The sequence below is a fragment of the Pezoporus wallicus genome, unplaced genomic scaffold (genome assembly GCF_028554395.1).
Source record: "Pezoporus wallicus isolate ANWC-B61680 ecotype Strahan unplaced genomic scaffold, APGP_CSIRO_Pwel_v1 contig_4847, whole genome shotgun sequence".
In the NCBI taxonomy this organism is placed as follows: domain Eukaryota; kingdom Metazoa; phylum Chordata; class Aves; order Psittaciformes; family Psittacidae; genus Pezoporus; species Pezoporus wallicus.
Window position 1 is genome coordinate 727,461 of NW_026642717.1, and position 12,649 is coordinate 740,109.

The window sequence follows — 12,649 nt, forward strand, 5'->3', positions numbered from 1 at the left end:
TGTTAAATAATTAAGATGCTTTGGGCTCTATCAGGATTGACAGTGTTCTTGCCATAATATACATATGCAAAAACTGTAAGAAGTTTAATATTTTATAGCAAGGATAACTCCAAAACCTAAATCTGCTGGCTTGTTTCTATGGTAACAAATATTGAAATATGTCTAGCCAACACTGTACCCCCCATTTAATTTCTGTCTATGGGTTCTAGGAATTCATTAAAACTGTAGAATCCTTTTAAAATTGGTGCGTTCTGCTGTAAAATTCCCTAAGATTAATGTTGAACATAACTTTAAATTTTAACATAAACATTTCTTTGAAAGAGATTTCTTAGCAAGCGAGGGATTAGGGTTATAGTTCTGAGACTGTATGCACATTGATCTGGTATTTCTGTTCTTCCTTGGCAAGTTGAAATGTTTTTTTTCTTTGTGCATGACTATACTTTAAAAAATGAAGTTTCAGTCTGTGGATTCTGCTGAAAGTATTAAAGGCTGCTTAACTGGAATAGTCTGGCTGGAAGACAACAACAGCATGAAGTCAGCGCCTGCAGGATTAAATTTAGTGGTCTGGACCTCTTGGCCAGGGGTAGTTCTTAAAGGTCCTATCTTACTCTTAAGATTAAAAGGATGAGTTGCTGGGAGCTTCAGCCTTCAGTTAATTGCACTTAACTTTGTTTATGACAGAATATTTTCTGGGTATCTAATTTAAGCCATTTTGTGTCTGACATCTTCTGGTTGTTTTCTTCTTTTGAGGGCAGCTTGGCAGCGTTGGGAAGTAATCTGAAATGCTGGCTGTGAGATTCCATTTCCCCAGCGGTAACTCAAACCACAAGCACCTAGTCCCAGCAGTAAGAGAAATATTTTGAGACTTTGAAGGGAAACATCAGGTTGATACAACATTTTGCATCTGGTTGACTAGCCAGCATTAGATGCAGCTGGAAGCATAAAGACTTCCTCCCTCTGCCTGCAGGGACTCTGGTTTCTGCTGGCATGTAGTAAAGATAATGAGGCAACAGAAAGAAAATTTCAGAAACTGAGATTTGTGCTTAACAGCTGTGCTTCAGGAGCCCGTGATTGTGGACTAAATGCATGTTTTCTCACAGGGCTAATAGCTTCCAACCTTTTTTCCTCAAAGAGACTTACAGCTGGGTAGTTGAAAATCAGACCCAGCAACCTTAAACTGATGCCTCGAAGGGCAAGGAGGTGCAGATGGAACCAGTAACTGAAGTACTCAATAAAAGCAGAAAGTGGTGTTCAGAAAAAGTGTGGTTCATTCACTTGCATCCTTCCAGAGTAATAAGGAAGACACTGGGATACTTAATGGGCAAAGTATCATCTCCATGGTCCTATGCTGGAATGAGTGATTTCAGTGCTGAGCTCAAGGCTGACATAGGCAGTGCTTTCCTAGAGCAGGGAGGATAGTAGCTGAGGCAAAAGTCTTTTAAATGTATTTTTTAAATCCGAACAAAAATTCTGAACAAAAATTTCTGAAGGAACTGACTCAAGACTCTCTGCAAACAAGTGAAAAACTTCTGCTCTTCCATCTCTTGTGTTGAATGTGAAACAAATTATTTTTCTATAAAATAATCCATTTTTCTTAAATAGGTACAAGAATTTATGTAACAAAAGGAGTTCTGTTTTGACGCTTTCTTACATTGTATTGATGGGCTTGCCGTATTTATTTTCAGGAAAAGTGAGCAGGATTGAAAGCAGGATTATATATGTTCATGGAAGCTGTGAATACTCCCGTTCCAGTATGCTTGTAATCTTTCACAGGCAGAGCAAGGCTGCTTGCTACAGCATGGCCAGTTGGTAGCTGTCGGGAAGCTTTCACGATGGACAAATGTGTCCACACCAGTTTTTCCACCTTACTTTAAAGCATCTGGTATATATCAGGGTCCTACACACCCTTTTTGACTCTTAGAGCTGTGAAATGAAAACAACTTGTATTCTTTTGTGATCAGCTCTCATATTCTCATGCAGTGTCTGTGCAATTAAACACATCAGATTGTACTTTGACTCACTCCTGCAGTTTGAAAAAGTACTTAGCATCAGGTTTAGATGAACTGCTTAGTAAAATCCTGCAGAGAGTGAGTTGAGGAGAAGTACCCGTGAGAGGTAAGATGCCAGCAGTTACATGGTCTGCTTGGCATCAGGCAAAGGCAGAGTTCGAGCCGCGATTACCACTATTAACCTCTGTGGTGTTTGCATAGGACAGGAGACACTGGTTTTTGCAGACCTAATGTCAGTATTTCCTTTACCATAAGCAATCCTGTAGGAAGATGCATACCAGACAATTAAAAAATAACAGGCAGCGTGAATGCATACAGAGAAAATCTGCTTTGATAAGGAGTGTTTGTTTCCTGCAGGAGTTCTGTAGCCCCTTGCGAGAGGAGCAACAAGAATTTGTAGAACTGTATTCATTGCAAATGTCTCTCTCAGTGCTTAGTGCTGTCCTGAGAGTGGGGAAGGGGTATTTTTTTTCTTACAGGGTTTTGGGAGACCTGCAGTTTGGAACAGAAGGTGAAAGGTACAACTCCAGAATGTCTTCTGTGTGATATTCCCAACCATAATGTTACTGAGCGCAAGTCACCCTGCCCCATTTCCCTGCTGATTCAAAATGCAGTTTCTTATTTTTTTGCCTCTGGAGGCAAAATTTTGAGAGGTCAGGGGCGGCTCTGTTGCGGCTTCTTTTCTGTCCTCAATTCCCTATCCTTATGGCAGTGTTTCTCACTATAGTCACTTCTGCCGTAGTGGTTAAAGACAGAAGATGTTTAGCTTAACCCCAAGGCAGCTCAGACCTAGTGCTAGATTAATTAAAAAGTAGTGCTGTGCCCTCCGCAGTAGCAGAGCTTTGTTTGGGAGGGGAGTGACGGGAAGGGTGCTGTGCACTGGGGGCAGGAGGATTCATCCTGCCTGCCAAGATTCCTGCCGTCAACAGTAGAGCCCTGCGTGTAAGGGGAGCGGGTATCAGCTCTTCAATCTGCCGCACAGCTCCCCAAGCTGGGTTTCTCCTGCAGTGCTCTGTTTGTAAGGGAGTTGTTCCTCCACCGAGTGTTTTATTTTCCAGAGTTGTTTTAAGCCCCTTTTCCATCCAAAGCAAAGCCCTTTGGCACAGTGGCTAGGTAACAAAGCTGTGCGTTTCTCCTCCATGTTATGTACTTCATACGAGTTAAAAGGCTTGTTCTGCCTTTCATCTTGCGGACTGTTTTCTGCAGATATTTCCTAACTTTTCCCATGACGTTTTCGCCTGGTTCTTCAGAAGACTGCACAGGCTGAAAGAGACTATTGTTTCCGCAAGAGCACAAGCATGTGCACATCAGCTAATCTGTTTGGTACAGGATTTCAGAAGTGGGTGTTGGACTGAGGAACAGGATTGGGATGTGTGCAGCTACAGATTCTTGCAAACAGCATGCTCTCTTATTCTGTAAATAATATCACATTTCACTTTCGAGGTTCACCATTCGTGTTTCTCTAGAAGTTGAACTCTAGTGCCATGAGACGTAAACAAGGAAATGGTGTACAGGAAGATTGTAAAAGCTTTGGTTAGCAGAGCTTGGAAAGCTGGTTTGGTTTTCAGTCCTGTGCCTGGATAGGTATCAGCTACTTGATTATGTGGAGACTCAGCACGTTTATTTTTCACAAATACGTTTTCACAAACATCTCAGGTTTAAAATTCATACTTCATTGTCTTTCTTGCTTTGTACTTCCCCATGTTTGGGTTTTCATTTTTGAAATACAGGATAGACAAACAAGTACCTTTTAGCTTGGTGTTTAGGAGGCAGACTTTAGCAGCTGAGTTGCGTTTGCAAGCTGAACCTCATACTTACAGCAAACTCTTCCTGCAAAATAGTTTACACACAAGACATGCTGGTTGGCTTTTTTTTTATAGGATGTTACTGCCAGGGGCCAAAGCAACCACTGGTGGTGGCTTTTGTTTTGCACTCAGGATCTCAGAGGATGCAACCTTGCCGCAGATTTGTTCTCCCTTTTGGGAACATTACCTAGAAGATGATGCCAGGACAACTCCAGCTTCCTGGTGGTGACCCAGATCTCTGCTGGCTATGAGATCTCATCTCCACTGGGCATGGAGCAGAAACAGCAGTTGCATTCTCAACTGCTCCTCCGTGGGCATGCTCCTGTGTGGTTTCCAGGCTCATCAGCAGCTTTGCAGTGTCTTGGCTATTGCTGGTGACGTGACTGGTGGCGAAAGGCGGAGTTTTCTTCCACGGTCTGGTTTCAAGTAGGTCTTGTACGAGGGTGTGGGGCAACTCCAGGGTGTTTTTACATACTACTGTATGTGTGTGTGTGTGAGACAGCATGAAAATCCTCAGGAGTTTTTTTAGCAGCGACAACATTGTATAGCTGGCGGTTCACTCTATCTCCATTTTAACACAGTTTCCTTGCTTGGTCAGGAATAGTTGCTGCTTGTGAATGACTCCTTGGGACTAGAGGATGTATGCTGGGAAGGCTGGCATTTGCTGATAGTTTAAGAATTGATAAGGATTGATACTGTGGTTTGTTGGTGGATTTTGTGTGGCTGAGATGCCTTTTGATGGACGCACAGAAATTCCCAGGTGATGATAAATTGACCATAGTCAATTTTGTAAAAGGATCAGGAAGAGAGATTGTGAAGTAAGGAGGAGTCAAAGCTTTGGTTCCTTTTCATCTACAGGCTGCCTCATTTAGCAAAGAGGTTATAGTCTCGCCCATAGCCACATGTGTTTTTAGCACCTTTGGCCCAAACTTCTCTGTTGGCTACCCTTGAAGGTTTTTTCCAGTGAGACGCAGCATGGGACAACTAGCTTGCTTTACAGACCATCTCACTGCTTGCCCAAGTGGTGTTTCTGAAATTGCACCTCCTTTTCAGCAGCTCATGGGAGCAGTACAGAGAACTGGAACGAAACTGTGAAGCTGCCTTTTCCTACCCAAGACTCCTTTTGTGTTAGAGTCCTTGCTGCTATAGCCAGGAATATTTGAGGCGTGTTTTTACTGACAGTTTTCTGCTCTGCACTCCTGGGGATTGGATGTAGGGCAGTTTAGAGGGTTCCTTACAGTGGAAATCCCTATTTGCAGTCAGCGAGTTCATCAGAGCCCTAAATTATTTACCTTAAAGAATTCAAGCCCTGAATTATTTACCTTTAAGGTCTGTCTTTCGGCACTGTGCATTTGGTTGACTGTAGACCTGTACTCTGTTATGCACTATGAATGTCTAAGGCAGCATAATAGCTAGGGCGGTTTCAGCTATTTGCTGTTAATTTTATTTTCTTACACAAACATTACAATATAATTAAGGTCAGAGTGTGACTCAGTGAGATATAAAAAGGATTTGTGCAGACCTAATTTTAAGTCTTGTAGATGCATAGACAGTTTTTGATTACATTTCTAAATATGTGATCATGCTCTTCCTAGAAGTCCCTTGCCTAGCACTGAGTGTAGAGCCCTAGCCCTGGGCTGATGCCCTGTTCAGCATCTTGATTTTTCCTCACTGTTTGGTGTTTAGCCCTGGGCTTTTATTTATGGCACACTACACATAAACTGAAGAAGATTGTCTTTTCCTCACAAACTTGTTCTGTTTATCAGTGTCAGGCTTGAGGGTTTAACAAATAATTTGGGAAGCATTGCCGCATCTTTACAGGAAGAGAATTAAAACAAGAGGACAAAGGATCTTGAGGATCTTACAGCCTTGCTGCTGAGATGTCTGCACACCACATAGTGTTTCATATGCTGAGAGTATAGTTCTCTTTGCTGTGACTGTTCATTAGTTTTGCTTGAGAGAAGCCGGGATTTCAGGTTGGTTAGGAACTCGCCATTAATGGCCACTTGGGAAATGCTGGGTTTAAATGACTGGAGCAGTGCTGCATTGGAGCAGTGTGTCAGCTCTCCAAGGCATGGCTCATCTGCCCGAGTGCTGAGCGGGGTGGCAGGGAGTGGCAGGGTGGCTGTGGTCTTCACTGTTAACATCTGTCAGAGTTGTCCTCCTCTTTTATCTATAGCCCTGATGCTCAGCTCAGGTCTGTCCCATGTGCCAAGCGTGGCAGGAGAGGGTGAAGTGAACCGCTGTAGGCAGCGCTTGCTCACCACATTTTCTTCCCTTTTCAGTGCTTCACTCATCAATGTTCTCTCTGTACACCAAAGAAAAAAAGCAGGAAGCAGACAAATGGTGAACAGTGTCCACCAGTGTTGTAGAGGCTTGAATATGATTCATTGGCAGTGCTGTGGCTGCACAGCCACTGTGCAGCTCTCGGTGATGTTCTTTCCTTATCCTACCTCCAATTTTCCATCCCCATTAAGTGAAATTTCTTGTTCTTATGTATATTTCCCTGTCACCCCCTAGCCCAGCTCTTGGCTGCTCTGTGTTGAGTATGGATGGCTCCACGCTGCTGGGGCTGTGGCAGGGAGGTCACCTGGAACAGGAGAGAGCTTCAGTCCATGTCCTTGCTCGGGAAATGGCCCAGCCTGGTTGGGAGCAGATGCCAGAGGCAAAGGCTACCTCTCTTCTCCTCAGCCCTGGGCTTGACCATACTCTTTGCTTTGTGTGGCAGGCACATGGCTAGTCTGAAGTTTAAACTCTCTGCTGCCGGAATTTGTTGAGTCTTTCCAACCACTTTCTCAGGAATAGCTCAGTCAGACCACTGTGACTGAAAGCTTGACACAGAACTTTCTGGCAGACATCCATGTTGATGATGGACAGAGTATGCCAAATGCCCGAGCCCTGAAATAGCAGGAAGGGTGTCACAGCCATATCCCCTAGCCCATGCTGCGTGGCTGTGTTTAATTCATGTGCCCTTCTGAAGGTGGGCAAGAGATCACGTACAGATTGTTGAGTTGCATCTCCTTATGTGGTTTGTTTTGTTCCCTTTCAGAGAAAGCAATGAAATACTGACATTGATGGCATTTCCAGTCCTGAAAATCCAGTGGCATTCTTTCTTTACTTACGATGTGTCTTCTGGCCATTCAGGGAGGCTGGTGGGTTTTTTAGAGGTTGGATCTTCAGTTGGGTTTTTACCATATGGGCCTTTTTTTCTTCCTTATTTAAGTGTGGAAATTTCTTATGTGAGGTGTACATTTTGTTTTATTGGTGTATTGGTAGGAGAATTTGACACTGAAACTTAAAGCTACTAATATGTGAACTGAGAAGTAAACACAGACCCTTCAAGAATTTTAAGTGGAGTTACTGCAGAAATAGTGTTGTAGGTGCAAAGTTCAGGGAAACTGTAGATTAAGTAATCAATGTAATTTTGCATGTATTTTTACATTGCTGCTGTGGTGGTTATTAGTGGCATGTATTTACTGTTGAAACTGAAAGAGACTTAAGTAGCTCTCTCTTCTCTCGTATTTCTGCTTTTGGTACACTGAATGTCTGCTTGGCACTGGTCCTGGTGCTGCCAGGCAGGAGAGGGCAGAGGATTTGGGTGCAGGAGAACTGCATTGTCCTGCAACGAACACTTGCAAGAACTGCAAGTGATGGGCTGTGGTACCGTGGCTGCCCCCCAGATTTTCTCTGTCACTTCTATTTGGTCAGTGTGAATTTTGGGGAAAGGGCTTCTTTCTTGTGTAACATCTTCATGAAACGAGGCAGAAAACAGAAGACCTAAATATCTTCTGGGAAAGCCAACCGCTGTAACGCGAATAACAGATAATTGTGCACAATAAATGAATTTTCTCTTTTTGTGTTGTTTTTCACACAGAGCGATGAGGCAAGAGAGAAGTTTTTAAAAACTGAAAAATGTGATTGCGTAAACATCGTTGTTGGCAGGCGGACTCGGTGGATTCAGGTAATGACGTGACACTGCTTTTTATTATGCTTTATAAACTGGCTAGGGTTCAGGCTGACAGTAGCCTTTTGTCAGGGACTGAGGTGTAGAGGAAAGTGACAAGAGGTATGACAAGAAACGGTGGCTGGCTGTTACATTAATTCAGACCAGGCAATGGGGTGTGAGTGTTCCCCCAGCATGGGTGAATGCTGAATAGGACAGCGTTGCTGGGACTGCAGTAGCTTCTTTCCTTATGTCTGTCTGTTGAATCTGAGGCTGTGAGATGGTTGCTTGGTTTTTTGTTTTTATTTTTTTAGATTTTTTAGGGTTTTATTTTTTATTTTTTTAGATTTTTTAGGGTTTTTTTTACCCTAATAGATTCTCCAATTCAGCCTCTTACAGCCCCATCAGTGCAGGTGGGGAAGCTCCATGCCTGTTCTGTGGAGGAAGGTCAAATGATTAGCTGTCCCTTCAGACTGTAAAGCTCTGAAGCTATGAATATTTCCCTTGAATTCCCTCTTTTAAAAGGTTTCTGGATCAGAGCAGATCATTATCTGCTAAAAGACCCAGACCTAGACCTTTAATGCTTTTAGAGGACTACCACTGGTTGTTTTGTGTGTGAACGAAGACATAGAGAAACCTAATGTGTGCTGTTTAAACATGCTACTAATATGTTTGTAACCACCTTATCTTAAAATAATGGACTTTTAACATATTTAGGTCCTGGTTTGTAGGCAATGTAAGTTGCTAGCTTAAATGCATCTCTTATGTTTTTAATTGTTTTATTTCCCTCACTGAGGGGGAGTGGAAGATAAAGTGGGGGAAGTTTACAGTGCTAAATTGCACTCGATGTTTGTAATTGGGGTCAGATCCTATCCTCAAACTTCTTAGGCAGTCCCAGTGAAGTCATCAGGCTTTTCACAAGCATATGGGTTTTCCTCTCATGTATTTGATTCCAGGATAAGGGCCTACAGTGTGCTTTTTCTGTGAGCTGATTTCTCACATATATGAGGAGATTTGGAAAACAAGTATCTTTTTCGAAGTAGGCTCTTGGTTTCCAGCACTGATTGGAGAAGTTCTGCAGTATTTTACTGAGAAGCAGATGAGCAGAGCTAGTTGCCTTAGACTGAGCTGGTTTTAACTGGCGAGTCCTTTGCATTTTCTTTGTTAGTTCCAAGTGGGAAAAATGCAGTTGTGGCTTTGCATTGCTGTTGTCATGACCAAGAAGGACGTTTAAAGCATGTGAATGGATGCTTTAAACACCCATTTGATATTTCCTAGAGCCAGCTTCTTTTTAGTATTAAATTGCATACTCTGGGAAGATAGTTGCTGTATCAACACTGGTATAATGACACATTATTAAAAAATCAATATCCAGTCATAGAAATGAGTCCTGGTGTAAGCAGTTGGGTGCTTACAGCTGCGATTTGTATGTATTTGCAAATGTAATGGGCTTTTTTTTCTTGTAGCACTGGTAACTTGGATAAACACTGTATGTGTGACTCATTGCAGAGTATAAACTTATTTTAAAGGAGCAAGTGTGGGATTTGCTTAATATCCTATTGCTTACATCCCTGAATACTTGCATTAGGTCATGAGTAATCTTAAATTGGCCAACCTGAGAGGAAAATTACTGTTGATGTCCCATAGGTGACTTCAGAAATAAACAGAAGGATGAAAGTGCTTCAAAAACATAAATAGTAGTTAGAATTCATAAAATCATAAGCATATGGCACAAGGTCTTCTAAAATATTACAATTGAAAGCTTTTTTATAGTTTCAGATAGAACTTGTTTAGTTATCACAGGAAAAGTAAATATTTTCGTTCATTTTCTTTAGAGCTCTCTTGTTCCATTCCCCTTTCTTTTTCTCTTTTTCTCCTTCCGCCCCCCCCCCCCCCCCCCCCCCCCCCCCCGAATCTTCTTAATTTGGTGGGAATGGGGAACCAGCCCCAAATGTGCCTAGAAGGCCCTACTTGGGAGCAGGAGATAACACTGGTAATTGTCCTTCTGTTGTTAGGTTCATTCTTGAAGTCCTTCTGCAGTGTCGGCATGGAGTTGATGTAATCCAAACTGAACATTCCCTGTGCGCATGTGTGCGTGAGTGAGATGCAGTGGGCACTGCAGTGGCTCCTGGACTGGTCAAGAGCACACCTATATTTTTAACATGGTACCCCAAGCACTGGTCATGAAGGATGCGATCCCTCTGTGTGTGTGTGCATGGGGGGTAGCACAGTGTAGCATCCCTGCTCTCCCTACTCTTCTGCCATACCTTTGGTGGGGCAGCCCTGGTCCCCAGCCCTTTGGGCATTGCAGTGGGGAGGTCAGGCTGCTGCTGAAGGGAAGTGAAGGAGAAAGACGAGGAGCAGAGGAGTGGGGGGCCGGGTGGGGAGGGGGAGCTGGGGAGGAAAACACAGCTCCAGAGGGAAATACTCTGTGCTTTGCAGTTGCTTGTGTGGATAGAAACCAGATGGTGCGCTGGAACACCCGCTCGCTTGGGCGGCGGCGGAGCCAAACATATGGTTAATGGTTAGGAGAAAGAGCTTTGCGAGCCAGGGCTTTGCTGACTGCCTCGCATTACAGATTGTTGCAGTGTGTCATTACATTGCCAAACTAAGTGCTTAATACCCACTGCGGGCGCTGGGCAGGCATTTGCAGGGAGGATGCTGAGGCTCCCTGGGTAGGGTAGGAGGCTGACATCACGTGCGTCCCCCCGCCACACCTCCCCACGCCTTGTTTTCCCACTGGAAATGCTGTAAATCTCCCCTTTTACAAGCTAAAAGCCTACAGCAGGCAATTTTCCTGTTCTGTGTGTCTTTAATCCGTTTATTTCCAACAGCATAGGGTTGGTTTTGCCTCTTTTTTGTGCCTGTTTTATTTGGTCCCCAAGCAGCCAAGTTCACCTAGGCTGCAGCACTGCACTTACATGCTCAGTTCTGGGATCTTTGGGCGACACCAGACCCATGTTATCTAAGGAACTGCTGAGCTCATTCATCTCCTTTTCACGGCCCGCTTCCTTTTATTTTTAGCCAAATCCGTCAGGCCTGACAGGCGGGTAATTTGAGCCAGAGAAAGGGCAAGGCTCCAGGTCCTTTCCACAAAGCAATTCTTCTCCTCCCTCCTGGGAAGGCTCCAAACTTGGCCTGCTCCAGGCAGATGGATTTGTTGAGTCATGTGAGATCATTTACACAAAAACACAGCGAGGCAGTGAAAAGGAAAAAAAAAAAAAAGGGAAAAGAAAAAAGAGAAAAGGTGAGGGGCGGGGGGGAGGAAGGAGGGTGGGAGAGCGTGCGCTGCCGGGGCTGCTGCAAGCGTAGGAAATGTGCTGCGAGGCAGCTAGACAGAGGAATGCAGCAGATTCATTCTTGTATAAGGTAATGTCTCGTTTACAGTACAGGGTGGAGCCAGCACAGAAGAGAAATCACTCAAACGCAGATTACTCATTTAAAACAAAAATTTTCCTTAAAAATAAATAAATATAATAATAATAAAAACTAACAACCCAAGCAACAAGCAAGCCGTGTGCACGGGTGCGCAACAAAGGCAGTGTTGTTGACAGCACCGGGTTACAGTAGCGGTAAACTCCAGGCTGGGAGGTTGCTGGAAAATGAGTTTGCTCTGTGATGCAACCGGAGTTTGCTTTGTCTGGCCGCCAGCACGAGCAAGGCGGTGGGGACGGGGAGGCCAGTGGCGGTGGCAGCAGCAGCGTGCTTCGCTCCGTCCAGGGATGGTTTTAGGCGGCAGGGCGGGATGGAGGGAGCAATGCAGGATCCCGAGCAGGCAGGTTGGGTTGGGGCATCAATGACAGCAAAAATGGGGATGTGTGTGCACAGAGGGGGTGGGGGAGAGCCTCTTCTTGTTTTGGTTTTGAACTGGTTATGGCATGATCTTCATTACATCAGGGAGTAGATTGCGTTTTTTCAGTTGAATGTTGATTTGATTACCGTTTGCAACCTAAGCTAACCCCAGCATGTTGGTTTTGGTTTTTTTAAGTGGGTGGTAAGAGAGAACATCAAACTTGGGGCTTTTCAGATCTTGATGCATCCCGGAGAATTAGGTTGGGGTAATTTATGCAGTGTTCTAACGAGTTGTGTTCAAGCCTTTAAATAGACATGGACTGTATTTAAATATTGTTAACATAACTTCCAGTTACTCCACTTTTCTCAGTAAGGCAATATCTGAATATTAGTGTTTTGTCCCAGTGGTGATTAAAAATCAGAGTAGGAGCGGAAACTGGATCTGGAAATTGGTGGAAAACATGCGCAATCAAACAAGTCCTATACAAAGCATTTCATTAAATTCTCAGCTGCAGTTAAGGAACTCGTGGGAGCATGTAAATGTGGGTTTGTATTTTAACTTGACCCTTCCCCCTGCTGAGCAGCATCTTCCACAGGGGTGTCCGCTGAGTTGCTTTCCTTTGGGGAGGGCTTGTCTGGAGCCTGTCTCCCTCTGCCTGACCGTATTTTCTCCTTTTTCTCCTCCTCCTTCTACTTACACCTTTGTGTGCAAGACAGCTAGCTTTCCCCGTCTTCTTGCCCTGCCAGGCTGTGCTGCTGAGCACGTTTGGCGTGGGGAGAGCCTCCATTTCTCGCACTTAAGAGTTTTCTCACTTGGTGGAAACCTTTTGTCTTCTCTGTCTCTTGATTGGGCTGCCTCGTTAATTATGTTGAAGGAGCACTTGGCAGCACCCCGAGTCCCAGCTGGGGTCCCACACTGCACAAACCCACAACCAGGTCCCTGCCTGCCCTCAGTTTATGGCTGGTGTACTGCGTGAGAATCAGCGGAGGGGTAAAAGTACAAGGATGAGAAGTACAGACAGGTTTGGGACCTAGGTCATGCAATAAGCTGTGGCTGTGACACAGCAGCTTTTAATGAGGGATGGCTGTAGATTGCTCTG

The 12,649-nt window shown here is 44.3% G+C and overlaps 1 protein-coding gene across 3 annotated transcripts in view; it reads left to right on the forward strand.

The window, feature by feature from the left end:
- BACH2 (BTB domain and CNC homolog 2) overlaps positions 1 to 12,649 on the forward strand; it is a 185,861-nt gene that overhangs the window by 34,990 nt on the left and 138,222 nt on the right. For all 3 annotated transcript variants that reach the window (XM_057432095.1, XM_057432093.1, XM_057432094.1), the window contains exon 2: positions 7,689 to 7,775. The gene's annotated coding sequence lies outside the window, so the exon portion shown is untranslated. The remainder of the gene's footprint in view (positions 1 to 7,688; positions 7,776 to 12,649) is intronic.